The 18739-nt window shown below is 42.2% G+C and overlaps 1 protein-coding gene across 2 annotated transcripts in view; it reads right to left on the bottom strand.

Annotated features, from left to right (window-relative positions):
• PLCG2 (phospholipase C gamma 2) overlaps window positions 1-18386 on the bottom strand; it is a 142983-nt gene extending 124597 nt beyond the window's left edge. For both annotated transcript variants that reach the window (XM_070760457.1, XM_070760456.1), the window contains exon 1: window positions 18206-18386. The gene's annotated coding sequence lies outside the window, so the exon portion shown is untranslated. The remainder of the gene's footprint in view (window positions 1-18205) is intronic.
• Between the last annotated feature and the right edge of the window lie 353 nt (window positions 18387-18739).

The raw sequence follows: 18739 nt of genomic DNA, 5'->3' as shown, positions 1-18739 counted from the left end.
GTTAGAAATTAACTCCACTATGCTGAGTTTTCTCTCGGGAGAGAGAAAAACCTGGGAGGATTCTGAATCAATAATGGATCCCAGGTGAGAAATGGATGTGGAAGGTTGGAGGTGACTTTTTTCAAAGTTGATGGAAAATCCATGGTCCTGAAGGACTGACATGGTGACAGAAAGGTCTGTTTTCACTCTCTCTAGGGAGTTCCCATGAATCAAAATATCATCAAGATAACATAAAATGTGGATGGGAGACGCCCGGATATAGGCCGCCAGGGACCCCAAGAGCTTTGTAAAGACCCGAGGGGCCGAGGAAAGGCCAAATGGCATCGCCCTATACTGGAAATGCCTGCCTTGAAAGGAAAAACGTAAAAATTTTCTGTGGCATTTGGCTATAGGAATGTGAAGGTAGGCCTCAGTGAGGTCTAAGGAGACCATGAAATCTCCCGAGTGAATGGCGGCCAAAATAGAAGACAAGGAGTGCATTTTAAACTTCCTATATTTGATGAATAGGTTTAGTTTCTTTAAATCCAAAATAGCTCTCCAACCTCCGGAGGACTTTGGAACCATAAATAGGATGGAGTAAAAACCTAGGCCCTCCTGACCGGAAGGGACCGGTTGAATGGCTCTGATGGACAATAGATGAGAAATGGCCTCCTCCATACGGTTACAATCTGAGGATGACCTGGGAGAAGGGCAGGAAATAAAACGTTTAGGGGGAGGAGAAATAAATTCTAAAAGAAGGCCTGTTTGAACAGTGTCAATGACCCAAGGGTCCTTGGAGGTGAGACGCCAATTAGAGGCGAAATGAGCTAGGCGACCCCCTATGGGAATAGAGGTAGGATTACCATCTAGGTTTTTTTGAAGCCCTGTTAGAGGAAGCTCCCCTTTGGAAGCGAAACCCTCTACCCCTGGAGTTCCTACCTTGGGAACGAAAGCGGGGGGAATACTGACCTGGAGATCTCTGATAGGAAGCCGCTTGATCTTGCTGGCGCCCTGGGCGACGAAAGGACTGCGTTTTGGTAGCCTTTTTTGTGGTTGGACCCAAAACTTTCTTCTTGTCCGTGGTTTCCGTGAGGAGTGGATCCAGAAGATCACCGAAGAGAAGGTCGCGCTTTAAGGGGCCCTGGGATAACTGCCACTTTTGGCGAACTCCCGCCTGCCAAGGGCGAATCCATAGGAGTCTTCTTGCCGTTGTAGAAGCTGCAATAGACTTAGCAGAAAATCTAGTAGATTGCAAGGTGGCATCAGCCACGTACTGGGCAGCTGCAAAGACCTTGTTGAAGTCTTGTTGACCTCTCAAGTCATCGGGAGGAATGTGCTGTTGAAGTTGGCGAAGCCACAGCAGCATGGCTCTGGAGAAAAAGGAGGCCGCTGCAGAACTTTTAATGGCCCAGGAATCAGCGGTGAATCCTCTTTTGAGCATTTGCTCGATGCGCTTGTCCTCTGGGCGGAGAACTTCCTCCGCCTCGCCTGGCACAGCCGCTGCCGAGTGAAGAATCTTGACAGGTTCATCTGGTTTGGGAAAGGATAGAAGCTCTTCATAGGAAGAGGAAAGTTTATACAACTTTCTGTCCTTGGTGGAGGGATTAAGGCCAGAGGCTGGAAAATCCCACTGTTTGAGTAAGGCATCTTTAAACAATTTAGGCATAGGAATTACCTCGTTATCCTCCTGTTCCTCTGTGAAGTAAGGTAAATTCTCCTCCGGGGGATCAGTGGAAGTGGAGGCTTGTTTCTCCTGGGCCGCTAATCCCGTAGAAATTCTAGCTTTGAGGAGGAGAGATTTGAATAATTGAGAAGGAAAAATAGTAATTGGAGGAGGGACCTTTATTTGGGATTCCTCATCATCTGATAAGCCCTGAAAAGGGTCCTCATCCTCCTCTACATCCTCATATTCATCCTGGGAGGATTCTGAATCATCCTGAATAGGAGCTCTGACCGCTGGGGAAGAACCCAAGGGGCGGGAGGGACGAGAAGGAGGAAGAGGTAAGGGAAGCTCATTGATGGTAGAGAGTTTGGCATCAATGGCTTTGGACAACACAGCAAAAATAGATTGGAACTCAGGAGGTAAACTGGAAATATCAGCAGAAATGGCAGAAGAATCCCTAAAGGCCTGGGAGGATCCTGGCTGGGGGGAATCTTCAATAATATCTGGTTCCTCTGGACCTATGCCCCATAGGTTAGGTTGGGGTCTGTCTAGGTTTGGCTCATCCAGAGATAACACAGGGACCCCAGAAGGAGGCAGACTAGAGGCCTCTGGTGGGTCTTGACTACTGATTACTTGGGCCTGCACTTTCAAACGTTTTGCTGATTTGTCATGGATTTTTTGTAGGGCTAGGTCCCTTCTCTTCTCGGCCCTGGTGACCTTGGTCGAGGGGCGGGCCCCTGGAGAAGAGGAGGAAGAGGCCTGGGGGATACTAGTAATCTCATCGCCTGTAGGCCTGGCCTCTCTGGGACCTTTAGTTGTGCCTCTCTTGGGAAAAGTAGCCATAGTCTGACAATTAACAGAAGACAAGGCTGAGCCAATAACTGAATTATAAGGAGAAGAATTTCAAGGACTTCCCAAGAGGAATGGATCCTGCTTCGAGGCCTCGAAGCTGCTGAAACGTGAGGACAATCTGGGCAAACCCAGAGTTCGTGCCCCCAAATCCAGCGGGGCCAGCCTCCCTAAACTTTATAATTAAGTAAACCAAGGCACTCTGGTTGGAGGCTTAGCCGGTGGAGAATTTAGCCTGGGACCCCCAAGGCCCGCTCCCGGATCCACGCGGTGGACTGAGGCCTACGCGGCTGGCAGAAGGCCAACACGAGAGGCCTAGATTTTAAAAAAGGGCGCGAAGGCCTTCGCGCCGAAAAAATCGCTTCGTAGAATTTCTTAAGGGAAAAGCGATCGACTAAGTCCAGGAGACTGGAAGGCGTCTCACTCCGCAGGAGGTATTTTATAAGCCCTTAAATATTTGTATACAATAAATAATCAATAATTCAATGGATAAATACTTGCACCAGGACCTCCAGGCCAAAGGATTAGAAGAATCCACAAGCGGCCGCAGGAATCGTAACCGGCAAAACCGCCGGGGGAAAACGAAACCGCAACTTCTCCCAAGGAAAAAAGCCGAGCCGCTTTTTTTCTTTTTTTCTTTTAAACGGCTGGCGCAATTAGTGCAAGTAAATAAATAAAGACAATAAATCTTACTACTTTTTGAAGGAAAGATCGAAGGGAAGGTGTTAGAATGTTGAACGAGCTATCACAATACAACCGCAGGATATGCGAACTGAGCGAATTCTGGGGAAGGGGCGGATCCGGCAAGCTTTTTTAATACTAGGCTCAGTTCCACCGGATTGGACATGAGCAACCCATGTGACTGCTGGACCCGCTCCTTCAGTACGGAGAACACACCTTCACCCCCTTAAAGAGGCTGAAAATTTGGGTGCATCTTATACTCCAAACGTAGCTTTTTCAAAGCTTTTTTCCCCAACCCTAACAAGGTGCTAAACATCTTCCCAACTCTTGCAGGCTTGTTTTCACTGCTACTCCCTTCGAAAAAGTTTTTTTTTCAACCCTAATGAGGTGCTAACGATCTTCCCGGCTAGCAGGATTTTTTAATTGCTACTCCAAAGAAGGTTTTTTCAGCCCTTTGCAAGCTTGTTTTCATTGCTTCCCTCTGAAAAAGGATTTTTTTTCAGCCCAAACCAGGGATAAAATGATTTGCTGAAGTTGACCAAACTAAGGACGCTAGGCAGATGAATATCTGGTAGGCAGATCCCCCCCCTATTTTCCTACCCCAAAACTAAGGTGCGTCCTATACTTTGGTGCATCTTATACGCTGGAAAATATCGTAAGACAAAATGCGATTGCTATTGCTGTTCTAGCTCTTTATTTCCAGAAGGATATCATTGAACAGGTTGGGAACAGGCCAACAAAAGTGACTGAGATTTTAGACATGCACTATGAGTATTTGGAACCCAAGACGTTAATTCTGAGAGAAGATTCGTGGTCAGGGAAAAGACACAGTCTTAATGTTCATCTAGATCACTGGTTCGCAACCTTTCTAATGCTGCGACCCCTTAATACAGTTCCACATGCTGTGGTGACCCCCAACCATAAGTCTAGCGTCAATTCTTCCAACAGAGCTTTAAGCTGATTGGCAGGAAGGTCAGAGGGACACCCCTCACTGTAATGGTTGGATTGTAAAAAATATGTTCCAAGGCGCCAGAATAGAAGCTTTAGTTCCTAACACCATGGGAAATTTGTCTTTTCCCATGGTCTTAGGCAACCCCTGTGAAACGGTCGTTTGACCCCCAAAGGGGTCCCAACCCTCAGGTTGAGAACCACTGATCTAAATGAAAGGTATACTAGAGATCATGGGCAAGGACTCTTCTCCATTTCTCCCACAAAAACTGCGACAAAAAAAATAGGTGTTAAATGATGGATACCTAAAATCATTTAATTTTAAATAACAATTCTTGCTAGTTTGATCTATCCACATACAACATGTCTATCTGTGGCTCTCCACCTCTGGAGAATTTTACGAAGTCTGGACAGCCACTACTCAATTATTTTCCTTATTTTTTCAGAAGATGGATCATCTTTCTGGTTCTATCCAACTCCACAATTCTAATTTATGAATAAAAGATAGAAATGCCTCTCAATCGTTAATTAGTCATTAAAGAAATTCACTGTCCATAATATTTTGTGTCCCGTCTATCGCTCCACATCATCTTCATTCTAGATCAGGAGAGGATTCCAACTTTGGGAACTTTAAGACCTGTGAGAGATTTCAACTCCCAGAATTCCCCACAGGTCATTGCAATTTTGGAAGTTGTAGACCACGGGTCTTAAAGTTGCCAAGGTTTGTGCTAATGTGACCAAAAGTGGACAATTGTGGACAAGAACCTCTCCTGATCTAGAGTAAAGGTGATGGTGTGCTTTTTTTTCAAACCATGCTACCAGATTTGGTACAACAATATTAAGTTTGGCTCTTTCTCCTTGCAAAATGATGATTAGGTTGAACCTTAAGACTCAAGGAAAATGTCATTTCCTAAAATGCAAAGATCTCTTACAACTGATGAGAGGTCTAACTAGCTAACCTTGAACAGATGCCTGGGCAAAAAAATATGCTTTGGCCCCAAATTCATTGCCCTCAAATGGACCATGGCCTATGCTTGGTTACTTCCATCCACTCTTCAACTACTTGTATTCCAGCCATTCTCTCAAAACATCTAGCCCCATTTCTTCAGAAAACCATAAAAGTATCTATGTACTGAACTGTGGCTTGGAAAAAAATATTCAGCCTTGCGGTGCATAATCATCCCATTTCCTTATTTCCAGGCACCAGCAAGGCTACCAGCTATGTTAGCCAGAAGTCCTTCATTCAAGTCCATCAGATTCCAAGAATGAAGGAGGTCCCTCAACCCAACAGGGCCTTGAAGGAAACTCAAGCCAACCAGATGGTGAGACCACAAAAATACCAACTGAGTGTACGCTCGGCAATATGAGTCAGACTAAATAAAAATTTGAGACAGATCCAGGGTTGTCATAGAAGCCGATAAAACTTGAGCCATCACAGACAAGTCAACCTCAGCAAAAATTCAAGAGATCTCCTAAAGTCGCAGCATGAATCTGCAAGATTATAGGTTGTGTTTTGTCCTGGAAGGACAAAACTGATGCGGTGTCAGACGTGAAAGACGAAGTACAATCATGAAGGTTCAATTACATTGATTTATTGCTACATATGCCTATGCATTGGATTCTTCTCAACTAACAGCTAGCGTCTGCTTGGAGTTTGATAAGGGTTCATGGAATTCAAGGGAAGTTGGACTTCGCTTGCTTTTGACTATGTAAGAATTCTAGACTGATCCCTCCTTTAACTCCTCCCCCAGGTTCTGCCACTCCTTCTCCTACATGTGGATGGTTACAAGTGGACATATTCTCCTCCCCAGCTAAAGGGAAACCACCCCTCCCACAATTATACTGCTTTCTTTTAGGGTCACCTCTGAGTACAAACAGAGGGGTTTTTAAATGCATTTTTAAAAAAATATTGCAGGTAAAATTCTACAAATTAAAATTGCAGTGTTTAACAAGTTAATTAGTGTTGAAATATAACCCAAAGTAGTTTATGTGTGTACATATACATATATACATACATACAAACAAACAAACAAACATACATACGTATATACATACATACATATACTGTGTGTGTGTGTGTGTGTGTGTGTGTGTGTGTGTGTGTATATATATATATATATGTCACATGTTTAAGCTGAATTTGAAAATTAAGGGAGACTAGGATAGATCTATTTCAGAGAATTATCCTCTAGGCTACAGTATCCAATCCCTTCAGCTCTGTACCAGGGAAGGGTTACATTTTGTGTCGAATCACCCTGGTATATTGAAGGAACATCACAGCTCCTTTTTGCCTCTTGTATATGTATATGTATATGTCACATGTTTTTGCTGAATTTGAAAATTAAGGGAGACTAGGATAGATCTATTATTTTGGCCTCATCTCAGCTATCCATACCCTCACTGGGACTTGAACCTGCAACCTTTGCCTTGTAAGGCAGAGAATTAACCTCTAGGCTACAGTATCCAATCCCTATATATATATATATATATATATATATATTTGTTTTCGTAAATTTTGTATATATATATACACCAGGGTGATTCGACACAAAAATATGTAACCCTTCCCTGGTGCAGAGCTGAAGGGATTGGATACTGTAGCCTAGAGGATAATTCTCTGCCTTACAAGGCAAAGGTTGCAGGTTCAAGTCCCAATGGGTATGGCTAGCTGATGAGGCCAAAATAAAGCTGAAATAGATCTATCCTAGTCTCCCTTAATTTTCAAATTCAGCAAAAAGACATGTCTCACACACACACACACACACACACACACACACATACAGCATATGGATATATATATAGATGTATACTAGCCTCCCTTCATTTTCAAATTCAGCAAAAATATGTTATATATATATATGTTGATATATATATATATCCCTAAACTTTTAACATGTTAAATTAATATAAATCACCTCCATATATAATATCTTCATTGAATCATTTAGTAACCGTGCATAATTCTTATTGGAAGTGTAAAGGAGATGTAGGTTTCACACGTAGTGGTTGTGTCCTAAAGCTAAGAAGTATTGGGGAAAGATTCATGGATGGCTACAACAGATAGCAGGAAGACAGATGGAATAGATTCCAGAATTCTTTTTACTAGGGATAATATAGAAGTAGCAACCAAAGGATATAAAATATTTATCACTACACATTATTACTGCAGCAAGAATAGCTTATGCCCAATATTGGAAGGATGACAAATCTCCAGTGGAAAATGTATTGACTGACAAACCATACAGATGTGCAGAAATGGACCAATTGACAATAGAATTGAAAGGAGAAAGTGAGTCGGACTATTATAAGTTTTGGACAAAATGATATAATTGGATGGGAAAAATTAGAGAAAAACAGAGTGGTAGTGTGGAAAAGGTTAAGAATCAGAACAATGGAAAGATATCATATAATGTAAACAGATATGTGAATTGTAAAGTATAAAATTTAGATGTGAAAAAATGATATATTTAAAGAAAAAAACAATAAAAATAAAATAAAATAAAACCTGTTTTTTCCTCTAAATTATGAAATGTATACCTAAGAAAAATTGCAATTTTTTTGAATCAGAGAAGGAAAAAGTCTTTTATAAAATAAATAAATTGTACATTACTTGAATTCAGCTTCTGTTATCTGGATTAATTCAGTAGCATTTTTCTCCAACCTGTCAAATTTCTCTTGGGTTATTCCCCAGGCTCAAACAAAGACAATATTTTCCAATACAATATACATTCTAGCTTTCAATTACCGTAATTGTATACTGTGCTTCAATTAAGCAAACATGTTTACTATATCATTAACAGGTTTTGGAAATACACAAAACAAATTTTATTACTTTTGTTTTAAGACAGAAAAAGAAACACAGAGTGTTACCTAATTTGTAAACAACTTTCATAGAACTAATTCACAAAGTCAATGGATGTACTACATTGCCAGACTGTTCTATAAATTCTAGGGTTTGTTTATATTCAAGCTGATATAGATTTGAATAAGATCCTTTTTAAAAAATCACTAGGTTTGCCCAGGTTTTCAGGAAACCAAATATATGATAAATTGAGCATATCTACAGGTTACTCAAATACTATAGTGTAGCATATTCCACTCCTAAAGTTAATCATTGCCTCTTTTAGTCATCTTAATAAAGTTTGAAAGAGGAATAATTAGAAAAAGAAAAATGTATCAAGCTTTTCCAAGTTCTGCTTTCTGCATCTCCAAAAGCATTTAAAATTATCAGCAGTCAAAACTAGAGAAAATAAATCTTCATTTAATTTTTGCAAATAGCAGTGGGACACTGTTAAACTTTCTTTTATATGCCTCGCTTGAACAAAATCTCTACTTCTTCCTTCCTAATTAGCAGTGTACTGTATATACAATTTTTTTGAACTGAGGAAATGGCATCTCAAGGTAATAAAGATTGCAATTTTAAAAGCACAGAGGAAGAGTTAATATCCTGACGATGAATGGATAGTTGCTAAACTGTATAATTTTTTGTTGAAATTTAGAAAGAGAGGAAGAACAGGTTAAAGAACGTGTGATAAAGTAGGCCAAGAACTTTGATTATAATATAAAGATAGACCACTTGGAAAATATGTGGCTGAAAGGGCTAAAATTTACGTTGTGTTATGATTTTAAAGAAAATTTCTACAAAATAATATATCATTGGTTTTTTATGCTAGAGGGATCATCTAGATTCTAGAATGTATAAAGGCATTCAAAATATATATTGTAAATGTACATTTTATCATGCTTGGCAGGCATGTAAAAAAGTTTTAAAAACTGATTCAAGTACATTCTTTGATTCAGAGGATTTTGAATATTAACATTCAATTCAAGGTAGAACTTTTCCTTTTCTGATGAAAATACAATTTGAAAAAATAGAAAATTAGAAAAAGCCTTTGAAGATTATTTCAATATCTGCTTAACTGCAGCAAGATTATCAAATGCACAATCTAAATGCACAATTTAAATGAATTAAATTCAACACCATTTACTATGGAGGAATGATTTGTGACCTTGTCAAATCTTGCTGGAATGGATAAACCTTTTTGATCGGATTTCTATTTCGTTAGTAAAACTTTATAAGCAGAAGTGGTATTCAGCTGGTTCGGGCAAACTGGTAGTAACAACCAAGAGGTGGACCCGCCCACCTGCCTAGCGCTATGCCTTCTAAGCACAGTTTGAAGCAATGCGCATGTGTTCTAGCAGCGTGCGCAAGTACAGCGCATGTGCAGAAGGCCATACACATGCGTGTAAGAAGTGTGCACTCAACATTTGTGAACCGGTAGGGAAGGTAAGTGAATACCTCCTCTGTTTACAAGCCTTAAGTTGTAAAACTTTACAAGTCTTTGAATGTTGCAAGTTATCTAATTTATATTCTATATTCTGTGCATTAAAGCAAACTGCTTTCATTCATTACAAGTTTGCATAAAAGATCATGTTTTAAAAAAATAGAAAACACGGTTATAAACAGCAAAATGACATGCTTCAGAGGGTGAGCTAAACCAGTGTTTCCCAACCTTTTTTGAGCCATGGCACATTTTTTACATTTACAAAATCCTGGGGCACACCACCAACCCAAATGACACAAAATGACACCCCAAGACATTCTCTTTTTCCATCCCTGTCTCCTCCCCACCCTTGTGTGTGTGTGTGTGTGTGTATACACTCCTGAACCATTTCCAAAAACAGGTGAGGGCAGGGTTTTTTCTCTCTCTTATTCTTTGGCTTTTTATCATATGCTTTAAATCAAGAGTCACTTCTCTCTCTCTTTTGTTTCTCTCTCTTTCTTCTCATTCTCTGTCTCAATCATTTTCTCATTTCTCTTTTTCCTCCCCTTTTTGTTCATTTCTCTCTCTCTCTCTCTCTCCCTTCTCCTTTTCTCTCTCTCTTTCTTTCTCTCTCACTCTTGCTTTCTCTCTCTTTCGCTTTTCTTTCTCTCACACTCTCTCTCTCTCTTTCTTTCTCTTTCTCTCTTTCTTTCTCTCTCTCTCTCTCACTCTCTCTCTTTCAGCAAAACCTGAGCTTCCTTCTTCGCGGCACACCTGATCATGTCTCGCGGCACACTAGTGTGCCACGGCACACTGGTTGAAAAACACTGAGCTAAACATACCAAACCAGAATCGCTAACTTGGAGCTTAATTTATGCATCTTTTAATCTGGGAGATTAAAGTAAAGCCCAGAAGATTAAAGTATTGTAAATCTAAAAGATTATGGATTTGTTTTCAGAAGCAGTTGTATTAAGTGAAAATACAAAATATGTTTCATATTTCATTATGGTATTGTAAAAGCTTAAAAATGTAACAATCGTTTTGTAAAAATGACCCACGCACCAAAATTTGGAAGTCAAATTCCTGCTACAATTGGAAATTTTTTTAAATTAAACTTTACGAAACTATACATCCTTCCAAAGAATACTGAGTTAGCTTTGTATATGCTAAGTACAGTACTTCAAAAATGCTATATATATACTTCTTAAATAGAAAAAAATATTTGATTCCTTCCTTGGAAAAACAGCTAAGTTATAAAAATATGCTCAGAATAATTGCATCCTTTAAGAATATATTTGACAGAGAATTAAATTCTAACTTCAAATCATTGCCGAACTAAAACTTAAAAGGTGGATTTGTATGTCATTCAAAATTGTGGATTTTTCTATGTAAGAATCATGCATTCATGCTTGCATTCACGATAGCAACAGAATGCACCATGCTTTGCTCTGGAATCATAGCCCTCTACCATACAATAAAACTCCCTTTCACAACTCTGTTATCCCTTCACCTGGAGTAGAATTGGGACGACTGGATGGAGTTGAGCGTTTACTGTCTGGATGCCCTTCCTGACGCCTATGCCACGTTCACAGCAGATAACTTTTTATCCGCAACTACCTAGGTTTAAACTCTCAACCTTCCGAGTGGGAGGTGAGCATCGCCACCATTAGACCACCGCGACACATGCCTTAATGCATCGTATAATAAGGCAATAAAAACCGTAGCATTTTCCTTCTTTTTTTTTCTTCATCTTTTTTGCCTGGTTTATGCTTTTCTGCAATCAACGCCTTTCAGTTTCCTTATTAACAAACTGACACCTTAGTCTATACTTTTACAAAAAAAAGTATTATTTATTATTTACTTACTTACTTTTTTTTCTTTTATGTAGACTGAGAGCATTTGCACCAAGACAAATTCCTTCTGTGTCCAATCACACTTGGCCAATAAAGAATTCTATTCTATCTTACTATATCTGTAATCTAATACATGCATGCATGTATTAAATAACAGATATAGGTATAAATATGGTTATTAATACATGAAATGGATACGAATAAAAGGGAACATTAGGACAGGGATGGTAAGCATGCTGGTGCACTTATCCATGTCCCCTTAGGAATGGGGTGAGGTCGACAGTAGATAGTCTAAGGCAGTGTTTCCCAACCTTGGCAACTTGAAGATATTTGGACTTCAACTCCCAGAATTCCCCAGCCAGCAAATGCTGGCTGGGGAATTCTGGGAGTTGAAGTGCAAATATCTTCAAGTTGCCAAGGTTGGGAAACACTGGTCTAAGGTTAAGGTTTTGGGAGTTTGGGGGAAGAAACCACAGAGTCAGATAGATTATGTTCTGAACATAATTTTAAAAGATTACGTTCTAGCCTTGGCGTTGTGCTTAGATTGCAGTACTGCAAGCTACTTCTGCTGATCACCAGCTGCCACCAGTTTGGCAGATCGAATCTCAGTAGGCTCAACGTTGACTCAGCCTTCCATCCTTCTGAGGTTGGTAAAATAAGGACCCAGATTGTTGGGGGTAATAGGCTGACTCTGTAAACTGCTTAGAGAGGGTTGTAAAGCACTATGAAGTGGTATATAAGTCTAAATTGTATTGCTATAATCTTTTCATGACTTTAAGACAATGCATAAGCCACCATAGATGTTGGTTCAGCAACATCTATCTTACTCCCTGTGGGATGGGAAGACGTGAAGCAAACCAAACAATACTCATCTTTGTCTTCTACATTGCAAATGGCCAGTAGGAAAAATTACAGTGCAGCCTTCGCCAAACCTCCCTGGACAAGTAATACCTTATAATGAAAAGGCAGCTGTCTCAAGTCTATAGTACAATTTCTATAGAAATAGTCTCTAAACCAGGGGTTCCCAAACTTGGCAACTTTGTGGATTTCAACTTCCTATGCTGGCTGTAGAATTCTGGGGGTTGAAGTCCACAAGTCTTAAAGTTGCCAAGTTTGAAGTCCTCTGCTCTAAACCCTAAAAACTTTAGCTCCTCTGTGTTTTTTTTGAGATCGCACCAAAAGAATTTACTCAACACCTGAAAAGACATTTGGGCTCCAAAAAGAAGACGCAGAACAAATGTAACTGTTTAGACAGGATAAACATCTGGAAGCAGCAAACCAAGCCACAACAAGACTTTGGGCTCAAAAGAGGCAGCTCGAAGACAAAGAGGCCAAGAGAAGAACAAAATTATGGTGGTTGGGCACGAAACAAATCTTTTGGGCGAATTTAAACAGCTGCCTACAGCAATACGCTTCTCAATCCATTGTAAAAAAAATATTTTTTATTTCTCAATCCATTTCTATTCAAGTTTGGACAACTGTCACTTTCTTCATCCCCTCTACAACTTTTGAGTAAATATTGACACCTTGAGTAAATGAGCCTCCAGGGACTCGGAAGAGTTAATTAGTTTGTTTATTTACTTACTTACTTATTAGATTTGTATGCCGCCCTTCTCCAAGGACTTGGGGAGGCTCACAGCATATAACATAACAATACAACTACAATGGCAAATCTAATTACTGTAAATTTAAAATTACAATCTAAAAATCCAATATTTTTTCATCAGTTCAATCATACAACATACATCTCATTTCGTTGGCCAGGGGGCTGAGACCTAATTGCCCCAAGCCAGGCGATATAGGTGAGTCTTAATATTGCGCTCACTTTTTATTGTTCGTTTGAATTATTTATTAATTAATTTATTAATTGGACTTGTATGCATCCCCTCTCCGTGGACTTGGGGCGGCTCACAACATATCAAAAGAACAATATACAATATACAATAACACGTCTGAAATCCAATTAATATAAATAGCTAATCGAAAACTATTCTAAAAAAGGTTAAACCATTAAAAACCATTCGTTCAGATTCAAACTACAAATATGCCACAAACCCGTTGAAAAGAGGCTAGGGACTAGTGATCCCAAGCCTGGTGGCATAAATAGGTTTTCAGATTCTTGCGGAACAGCGAGGCGGGGGGAGGGAGTACGAATCTCTGGGGGGAGTTGATTCCAGAGGGCCGGAGCCCTATCAAGGTGCTAACAAACTTCCCAGCTTGCAGGTTTTCATTCCTTCTCCCTTCGAATAAGTTTTTTTTCCAGCCCTAAGTCTTTGCAGGCTTATTTTCATTGCCACTCCCTCCGAAAAATGTTTTTTTAGCCTTAACCAGGGGGTAAAATGATATGCTGAAGCTGACCAGACTAAGAATGCTAGCCAGATGAATACCTGATCAGTAGATTTCCCTTCCCCAAAACTAAGGTGCATCTCATACTCCGAAAAATACAAGTGCCTTTCTTTATTTTTAACCCCAATTCACAGCTAGTCTTGTTGCTGCTGCTAACCCTCTCGCCACCCGATCAACGGGAAACGCAGCAAGGAAGTGGGGTGGACAATTAGTTTCCTTCCCTGTTTTTGCAAGGGCTGGGTCTCGGCGGGAAGAGCAGAGCAAGAAAGCTCTGTATGCCGGCGTGCTTCCACTTCACCCACTTTTACGATGGGTGGACTTCAAATCCCAGAATTCCCCAGCCAGAACGGTTCTGGAGCAAACCACCATAGCTGGGGGGGGGGGGGGTTTGTTAGATTTTTTAAAAAAATTCTCATACAAACACACAAATGAACAGTCTCTTAAATTTTAGGAAAGATAAGTGAAATGATTGTTAATGATTAAGAGATTGTATAAACCATCGTCGTTGTTAAGGACAGAGTCATTAAGTGAATGTATGTAATGAGCCAAGGTGGCGCAGTGGGTAGAGTGCGGTATACTGCAGACCACTAAAGCTGACTGTATATCTCCAGGTCAGTGGTTCAAATCTCATCACCGTCTCAAGGTTGACTTAGCCTTCCATCCTTCCGAGGTGGGTAAAATAAGGACCCGGATTGTGGGGGCAATAGGCTGGCTCTGTTCAAAAGTGCTATTGCTAACATGTTATAAGCCGCCCTGAGTCTAAGGGGAAGGGTGGCATAAAAATCGAATAAATAAATATATATATATATATATATATATATATATATATATATATATATATATATATATGTAGATTGTTCTGAGTTCGGGTTTTGCCCTGTGTAATGTTTTGCATGTCTATATATATATATAAAAATAAACAAACAAACAAGTAAATAGTAACCTGGTTTTTAGGCAAACCTGGCTTCCTCATTGTCTTTGCAAATTGTTGCAAAAGCGGATCACAGATTGAGATTAATAGAGTTGGAAGGGACCCTTGAAGGTCATCTAGCCCAACCCCCTGCCCAAGCAGGAGATCCTTACATCGGCCTCTACCTAGGTTCGAACTCACAACCTCCCGATTGCGAGGCAAGATCTCCATCTCATAGGCCACAGCACCTGGGGTGCAGGACATAGCAATGGGCATTAAGTATGAATCAATTGCCAAGCATCTGAATTTTGATCATGTGATCAAAGGAGATGCTTGATTACTGCAATGCGCTCTACATGGAGCTACCCTTAAAAAACTTTGGGAGACTTCAATTAGTCCAGAATGCAGCTGTGTGAGCTGTTATGGGTGTACCTAGATACACCCATATAACTCCCATCACTCCGTAAGCGGCACTGGCTTCCGATCGGTCTCCAAACACAATTTAAGGTGTTGATTATCACCTATAAATCCCTACATGGCTTAGGACCAAATTATTTATGGGATCGTCTTCTGTCTCACACGTCCCAGTGACCAATTAGATCCCACAGAATCGGCCTTCTCCAGGTCCCGTCAGCCAAGCAATGCCGACTGGCGGGACAGTGGGGAAGGGCCTTCTCTGTGGTGGCTCCAGTCCTCTAGAATCAACTCCCCCAAGAGATTCGCACCGCCTCCACCCACCTGGCCTTCTGAAAGGCCTTAAAAACATGGCTTTGCCGGCAGGCCTTGGGACACTGAGCAACAATACTCTGGTCCAGCTACTAGCAACGAATGTTGAATGGTTTTTAAATACTGTATTGAGGTTTTAAATTTTGTATTATTGTCCGTCAAGAGATGGGCGGCTTATAAATCTAAATAAATAAATGCTGCAAAAGTCATAACTATGCAAAGCTGTCCTAAATCACTTTTTTAAAGTGCCCTTGTAACTTTGAACAGTCACTAAATGAACTGTTGTAAATGTGAAGACTGTCTGCAGCCTACTTGTACCTTTGAAAATTGTAAATAATTGTGAATCATTAAAAAATGTAAATAGAATAAATAGGCTCAGGTTAGATACATTAACAACATCTCTCCCTGCAAAGAAGACTATCCTCTACTCCAGTGTTTCCCAACCTTGGCAACTTGAAGATACTTGGACTTCAACTCCCAGAATTCTCCAGCCAGCATTTGCCGGCTGGGGGATTCTGGGAGTTGAAGTCTAAATATCTTCAAGTTGCCAAGGTTGGGAAACACTGCTCTATTCTAGCCCAGAAGGGAAGAAAAAGACTGGAGCAATTTCTCCACCACCAATCAGCCCCCAGATCAACATAGATTAACTCCGAGGCTAACTAACATCAGATTAACAATCCAGCAAACAAGACCACAGTCAAAAAAACTGCCAAAGAAGCCAACAACAGCAAGCAGGCCAAACAAAGAAGCTCTTAAGACCACACGCACACCAAATACTGACAGGGGAAGACACTAGAATATAAACTGAGATCAAACCACACTTATTGCTTACACTGATGACGTTACCTAGTCAGGTCTTGAAACGTCTGCAAGAAACCCACCTAGCTCAGAGAGCACCAAGAACCCCCACAGTTTTCCTCCTCCTCCCCCCTCCCACTCATTTTCCCCTCCTCTCTTCCTCCTTCTCCTCTCTTCCCCAAACCCATTTCTTTCTAGCACTGATGATGTAACCCAGTTTGGGTAATGAAACATCTGGAAGAAACAAAGAAGCTCAGAAAGCCACCAAGGACCCCCCCCCCTTCCTCCTCCTGCCCTCTGCAAGCACCCCTCTCTTCTACCGTAGTACTGATGTTGTCATCTAGTTTGGGTAATGTAACCTAGTTTGGGTCTCCAAGAAAACCCCCAAGCTCAGAGTGCACCAAGAAGCCCAGAGTTTTCCTCTGCATCCTCACTCCCACTCATCTTCTCACCCCCTCCTCTCTTCCTCCCTCCCCACCCCCCAAACCCCCCCATTCCTTTCTAGCACTGATGTTGTTACCTACTTTGGGTAATGAAACGTCTGGAAGAAAACCACCCAGCTCAGAGAGCACAGCATTTAGCATTTTAGTGTTTTTCCCGCCCTCTCTAAGAGATTTACAGAATCAGCCTCTTGCCCCCAACAATCTGGGTCCTCATTTGACCCACCTGGGAAGGATGGAAGGCTGAGTCAACCTTGAGCCTGGTGAGATTTGGACTGCTGAACTACAGCTAGAAGTTAGCTGAAGTAGCAGCCTGCAGAGTGCACCAGGGACCCCACAGTTTTCCTCCTCCTCCTCATTCCCACTCATCTCCCCCCCTCCTCTATTCCTCCCCCTCCCCATTTCTTCTTAGCCCTGATGGTGTTACCTAGTTTGGTTAATGAACCGTCTCCCAGAAAAAAAGCAAGCTTCAAAGAGTAGCAAGGACCCCACAGTTTCATATCTGCCTCATTGAGAATGTAATTGTGATGGGCTTTTAAAAAAAAACATTCTGGCTCCAGGGTGAAAATAAATAAAACCCCAGAGGGTTACTAAACGGAATGGCCACAAGTCAAGGACTCCCTTGCAATTAAGCAAGCAGGGCAGATGGGCCAACTGCCAAAAGGCCCAGGTGCCAAGAATATATCCCCTGCAGGGAAGAGCCAGGCCCAAGAAAGCAGATGCAAACATAGTCAGCAGCTGCCAGCAATGAAGAGAAATTAAGAAATGGACTAACCACAAGTGGACAAAGTTGTGAAGCTGAGCCTCAGCAAACCTTGCAGGCACACAGAGCACAGTGCAACATTGCTTCCAGTGCCTAATTGCTCAAGGGCTTTCAGGTGTTCTAAGAGCAGTCTCGGTTTCATCCATGCTGGTTAGATTTGTATCCTGGTTATCGAGCCAGGGTTTCTTTTCAACTCCCCCGGGGATGTGCAAGTCAAGGCTGACTTTAAGGGCTCGCAGGTTTTGCAAAAGAAGCGGTTGGTTGCACCGCTGTGCAACATTTGGGTAGAGCAGTGTTTCCCAACCTTGGCGACTTGGAGATATTTGGACTTCAACTCCCAGAATTCCCCAGCCAGCATTCGCTGGCTGGGGGATTCTGGGAGTTGAAGTCCAAATATCTCCAAGTCGCCAAGGTTAGGAAACACTGGGGTAGAGAAGAGAGACTTTGGAATGCAACGCAACCCAGGTTCTTGGCCATGCCCAATCCGAGGTCGGCTTCACACGAGACACCTCCCCAAACAAACCCAGCTTCCTTCCCCACTGCAGCACGTTGCAAAACTACAGTCGGCTGCCAAAAAAAAAACCCTCCGGAAATGGGTGCATTCCCCCCCACAAGGGCCCATTGCGAGAGGGGCCGTGGGTACCCCAAAAGCGCCAGCAAGGACGCGCGTCCTCCCCACCTCTTCCTTCCCCAAACGGGACCAGGGGCTTCTCATGCGCCCACCCGACGGGCTGGTTGTCCAACGAGGCCGCCAAACACACACGCGCCTCCCCAGAGGTTCGTCTGGTGTCTCTCGGGCGCCCAACCCGGGTTGGGAAGCCCCCTCTCCAAAAAGCGCCTCCAGGACCAAGGCGAAGGAGAGGACAGCCAGAAAGCCAGGCGCAACCAGCTCCCCCCCCCTTTTCCCCCAACTCTGCGCCCTTTTCCCGGCCAGGGGTCTCTCTCTCTCTCTCTCTCCGCGGGGCCAGTGGGGACCCCTCCTCACCTGCGCTCCCGGCCTCCTCCCTACAGACGGAGCGCGCTCGGGGATGCGCGGCGGCGGAACGGCGCGCCCCCGGAGGCACCGGCTCTCCACCCGCTCTGGGACGCACCGCTTCTGCTTCTCCGGCGGCCGAGGAGGTTGGCCCGGCGAGGGCGGAGGGAGGCCCACGTGACGCCCCGCCCAGTGCACAGGAACGGCCAGGGGGCGCCTTGACGTCGGCCCGGGCTGAGGATTTGCAGCGGTGAGCCCGCGGTCCCCGCGCGGAAGTTTTTGGCGTCCCCTGACAGGAATGGGCTGCTGGGCGGGAGAAGGACGCGCTGGGGGTAATTGGTTGATGCACTGTTGATTTTTAAAAAAATTATTTATTGAAAACATAAAACACAAAATATTTTCTTGTGAACCGCTTCGAGTCTTCGGAGAGGAGCGGCATACAAGTCTAATATATTATTATTATTATTATTATTATTATTATTATCATCATCATCATCATCATCATCATCATCTAACAAAAATAATACCGTAACCATGACAGGAATA

Source organism: Erythrolamprus reginae, chromosome 9, assembly GCF_031021105.1.
Source record: "Erythrolamprus reginae isolate rEryReg1 chromosome 9, rEryReg1.hap1, whole genome shotgun sequence".
Classification (NCBI taxonomy): Eukaryota; Metazoa; Chordata; class Lepidosauria; order Squamata; family Dipsadidae; genus Erythrolamprus; species Erythrolamprus reginae.
The sequence above is the reverse complement of the archived record's forward strand: the minus strand, read 5'-3'. Positions and strand labels throughout refer to the sequence as shown.